This window comes from Petaurus breviceps, unplaced genomic scaffold, assembly GCF_028583685.1.
Source record: "Petaurus breviceps papuanus isolate PSGF00001 unplaced genomic scaffold, PetGlider_PUasm1.0 90750, whole genome shotgun sequence".
In the NCBI taxonomy this organism is placed as follows: Eukaryota; Metazoa; Chordata; class Mammalia; order Diprotodontia; family Petauridae; genus Petaurus; species Petaurus breviceps.
This window is the reverse complement of record NW_027187335.1, coordinates 6,373,177-6,378,745: the sequence shown is the minus strand read 5'-3', so window position 1 is coordinate 6,378,745 and position 5,569 is coordinate 6,373,177. Positions and strand designations below refer to the sequence as shown.

At 36.2% G+C, this 5,569-nt stretch overlaps 1 pseudogene; it reads left to right on the top strand.

Moving 5' to 3' along the window:
• The first annotated feature begins 3,758 nt into the window (after window positions 1–3,758).
• On the top strand, window positions 3,759–4,100 carry LOC138145773 (LYR motif-containing protein 1-like; annotated as a pseudogene).
• Window positions 4,101–5,569: the final 1,469 nt, after the last annotated feature.

Genomic DNA, 5,569 nt, shown 5'->3' with positions numbered 1-5,569 from the left:
CAGGGAAGCTAGGAGGAGGGTAAGGTTTAGGTGAAAAAATAATGAGTTCTGTTTTGGACATGTTGAGTTCAAACTGTCTGCTGAACATTCAGTTCAAGATGTCTACAAGGCAAATGGAGATATGAGATTAGAGGTTAGCAGAGAGGTTAAGGCAGGAAAGTAAAGATATCACAGATTCTTTTCTTGTCCTTGCTGCAATTTACTTTGTGTGTATGTATGTAAAAGTGTTTTGATTTCATGTTATCTGAATAATAGGCTTACTGTAGAATAGGAAACAATGAATATGAAATATTAAGAGATGTTGGTGAGTCATATATGAGCTGATGAAGAGAGAGGTAAATGAAATCTTTTTCAGAGTTTATAGTGTCTATCTTTAGATAGGTAGCTGAGTAGGCAGGTCATCTTCAATTATTAATAATATACAGTGGATGAAGGTTGTACATGATCACACCTCATACAGAATTTGGGTTATTAGTTTACAGAGTCCACCAAGATATCTATATGCATATCCACTATATATCTTTACTCTCTATCTATGTTTATGTAGATACATATAAACAAGTATTATACATGTTTGTATGTATGCATTATCTGTAAATCTAACAATGTATGTATCCTTCTATAAGAAATTCACACAAATGAAGAACAAGAACCATTCCTTCATAGACAAGTAGACAAATGATATGAGTAAGCAGCCATTTAAGAAGAATTGCAACTAATTAACAGCCATAAGAAAGATTGCTCCAAATCATTATTAAGAAGCAAATTAAACAACTCAGAAATTTTGACTCAACCCCAAAAAATTGCCAGTGAACAAAAAAGTGGAAATAGTCAAACACAGAAGGGCTTTGTTATATTATAAAAAACTTAGCATCTAAAATCATTTTCTTGTTAAAATAATAATATTATAATACAACTTATCACGTAACTACTGTATTTTTTTTTATTAAGCAATCGGGGTTAAGTAACTTGTTCAAGGTTACATGGCCAGTTATTTCTGGGTGTAGTGCTAAGTATCTGAGCCCGGATTTAATCCCCAGGTCATCCCGACACTGGAGCCAGTGCTCTTACTCTCTGTGCAACCTGGCTGCCCCTGTAACTACTGTATTTTGAAAATATCTAGAATTCATTGTTTTACTTATTTTTTTATATAGGAGATAGATGTTCTTAAAAATGTGTGGGTTCACATATAACTATATATAATCAAAACACATTCATCCAGAAGGTAGTGATGCCAACATTTTCAATATACAGTGGTGGTCTCTTAACTTCATTATATATTCACACTGTGGATTAATTTGCAGATAGATATTCATTTAATCCTACAAAATTATAGCCTATAATAAAATATTAATTCAATTCCACTCCACTCAACAAATATTTAGAATCAACCTGCTATATAGAAAACATTGCACTAGATTTTCTGAATATAAGTGGAAAAACATTAATCTATCCTTACATTCTACTACGAGCCTACATTCTACTAATAGGCGGGAGTTTCTAATGTTTACAATGAAATAAATAGAAATAATTTAAGACTGAGAGAATTCTTATTCATGGAAATGAGAGATCATTGAGGAATTCTTACAGGAAACGGTATATGTTCTGTACTTTAAAGTAAGTTTGAGAAGTAGGTAGAAAGAATCAATTCCATAATTTGGGGAAAGAATTTACAAAACCATCTTAAATCCTTCAGCTGTTAATGAAATGTAAAGGGGTTTGCACTAGATCACACCTTGTGTCTGTGTGTGTGTGTGTGTGTGTGTGTGAGAGAGAGAGAGAGAGAGAGAGAGAGAGAGAGAGAGACAGAGAGACAGAGAGACAGAGAGACAGAGAGACAGAGAGACAGAGAGAATACATATATTTTGTAGTACATCAAAAAGGAATGATCACGGTTCAAAAGAGATACCTACCCAGAAGACATTAGAAGGAGAAACAATTCCTGGGATGCATCTCTCTTTTTCTTTCTCTCACTTTCTCTGCCTCTGTCTCTGTTTCTTTCTGTCTCTGTCTCTCTCACATACACACACGTGCACGCACAAATACACACAGACATCAGGATACTTTGAGCTAACACCCCCTAGCAGCTGTGGTAGCTGATTGGACATTGCAGTGGAAATGTGTACTATTGTGGTAAACCTGAAACTTTAACTCAGCTCTCTGGCTGCCTCTTCCTGCTTGGTGTTTCTTTTCTTGAGCACAGGTAACCAAACAGTAACTGCAGTTCTGAGATGGATTTTTCTGTCCTTCACAGCAAGCTTGTGAGTTCCAGAGGTCATGAACTCCTGGGTCTGGTTGCTAGTTGCTCAGCTGGAGGACCTCTTAAACAGTTTATTTGAGGAGAATATGACCACTGACAGGAGGAAGTGCCCAAATCATGCCCTGGCTTAATAGGATAAAGGGACTTTGAGTTAATTGTTTGGTCAATGCAGAATCAAAGTGAAGTTGAAATGCCAGTTCAGCAAGCTGACAATATGTTTCATATTTTCATGTTTTAAGCATCAGCCTCCCTGGTAGAATATAATAGGACTTATGCACTATTCATATTTATTAATGATGTTTTAAATATATTTTGTCAAAGAATGTTTGTGGATTTTTTCTGTTTTAATTTGTCTTCTCTCTCTCTCTCTCTCTCTCTCTCTCTCTCTCTCTCTCTCTTCTTCTCTCTTTGGTAGAACAAGTAAATACACATTCCATAACTGATTTACTTTATATATTGTCTTCTAGAAGGCATCCAGGCAATGCCTTAGGGGAGACCCTAGATATGAGCCAATCTTTATAATTCTGAGTTTTTCCCTTTGGTTCAGTGCTATAGATGCAATAAGCCAGAAAAATTAAGAAAATCCTGCCTTTCCTCTTTGGGGTCCAGTTTCTCCAAGACTGAACAAAGTCCCATGAGACCAAAGCAAGGCTCCACTAGTGGGAGAGATAGCCCCTATCTCCTTGCTGGTCTTATGGGGGGAAATGCCATGTACTAAATCATCAATCTGAGTATAAAGAGATCATCTCTCCCCTAACAGGTCATAGGCATAACATTTTTGAATTCCCCAGCTATTTGGCTCAAAAGCATGTTTGCTTGGTGGGGAGAGGGGCGATTGAGAAGAGTCAAAATAAAACACGAGATGAAAACAATTAACAGATTCATGAAACAAATCAGAGAAGCAAATTATCCTGGGATCTTGGAAGGAAACTACTTCCTGAAGTGACATTGCTTTCTTTTATCATACTAAATCAAGACTGATAGCAGTTAAGAATTACTCAAGCAGTGACCCTGTCTATTAAAAAAAAAAGAGCATTGCTTGCCACTGGAAATATATGGGCAGAAAGACTTTCTGGCATTCCAGATCAGTAGTTCTCATGAAGGATTTGCAAGAGAGACACTATTCCATTATTCAGGTAGTGATCTCAGGGATTTAGTTTCAAGGTTTCAGTCATCAACAAGGAAGGCATTTAGGCACAAAGCAAATGTAGCTTATAGATCTAATACTGGACAGGGGAACTCAGAAAGTCCTCAGAATATCTGAGAAGAGCTGTCAAAAGAGGTGATTTAAATCATACAACTTGTGTATTGAGAGAAATGGACAGAGGATGCACTAAGGAAGTTTTGATGGATTTTAAGTTGCTGATTCAATTTGTTGGCATTATGCCCTGATTTTAAGAAGTGCCAGTCCATCGGCTCCATGGGGCTCCTGACACTCCTTCCTCTCATCCCTAGTACTGTGAGGGGAAGGGAGGAGGGGAGATGTGATGGACACAGTATGTCAACAGCAATATGACAAAAAGTTCTCAGCCTGTACTGCAGGATTTTCAGGCTTTCAAGGAGGTGGCATGCAGCATCAGGGCCGATGGAGGACACCATCAGAGAAAACTAGTACATTATAAATGAAGCCAGAATGTTGCTCCAGACGAATAATAATCTTATGGATTCAGAATTAATTAAACAGTGTGTAGATGAATACACAGCAAGAATTAGAAGTGGATTGCATTATCAGATCCCATATGCAAGACCAATTCATCTGCCTCCAATGGCCCTCACTTCCCTAAAGAGTCGTGGAATTCAAACCCAGGAGGAGCTAAGGAAACTTCCCAAACCATTATGAAGTTTCTTAATCTAAGAAATAGGTTCTCTGTATGAACTGTTACCAGGCAGGGCCTGAGCACAATCTACATGATAAATCTTTTCTCATTTATTTAAGTACAGTCAGAGAAAGGACAAAGAATATAAAGTCTTTGTTATAATTTCTCTTAAACACTCCAAGATCTGGGTCCTTAATCTCATAACACTAATTTATATGTTCTTGAATGTGTCAGTATCAGTGTGTTGCTACTAGATACGAATATGCCACCTCCCAAAGATCACCCTAATCATGATATTAGTAGCTTCTTAGATCATGCCTGTACAAACTGCTGCCTGCCAAAGGATTTCAGAGAGCCTGTGAAAAACATAGAAAAAAACATCCTTTGGATGGAGAGGAAATCCTTTGGCATGCTGCAAATTGCCCATGGGCTGTCAGCACTCTGCAGGCCACAGGTTGTGTAGGCACGTCTTAGATGAAAGCAAGAACTGGGATTAAATTTAAATTTTAAAAATGAATTTTTTGTGTGGAAAAAGTGTAACTATATACACAGAGGAAGCTCCAGAGTAGAGACATGGCAGTGCCTGTTAGCAGTTTCTCTTACAAGTTCTTAAAATTACTATGACAATCAGTTACTAGCCTCAGACTTGTAAATCTCTCTGAGTTTGATTTTGCTTTGTGTTTTAGTTATGGATATATATATATATATATATATATATATATATATATATATAATACAAACTGTTATATTTCAGTTGTTCTACTGATATACTTTTTTGACTTCCCTGACTCAAAGATATACTTTTCATTAATGTTCAACTAGGCTAATACAAAGACTCCAGCTTCTAGGATAAGGACTTACTATTTGACAAAATCATGCTGGGAAAAATAGAAAATAGTATGGCAGAAACTAGGCATAATCCAAAATGTTACACACTGTAACAAGATAAGGTCAAAAGGAGTATATGATTTAGAAATGAAGGGTGATACCAGAAACAAATTAGGAGAGCAAGGAATAGTATATCTGTCAGATTTATAAAGAATGAAAGAATTTATGACCAAACAGGAGACAGAGAATTTTATGAAATACAAAACGGATCATTTTGATTATATTAAACTAAAAAGATTTTGCACAAAGCCAATGCAATCAAGATTAGAAGAGAGCAAAAAGCTGCGAAAAAAATTTTACAGTGAGTGTCACTGCTAAATGCCTCATTTCTAAAACATATAGAGAACTGAGTCAAATTGAGAAGAGTACATGTATAAGAATGATAAATGATGAAAGAATATAAATAGGCAGATTTCAGATGAAGAATTTTTTTGGTAGTTTAATTTTTTTTAATTTTTTAGTCTACATAATTAATTTCCACAAGATTTTGAGTTACAAATTTTTTCCCCATTTTTCCCCTAACCACCATCCCAAAACAGTAATCCCACTGAATATCCCCTCCCCCAATTTGCTCTCTCCTATATCTTCCCCCATTCCCTGTCCT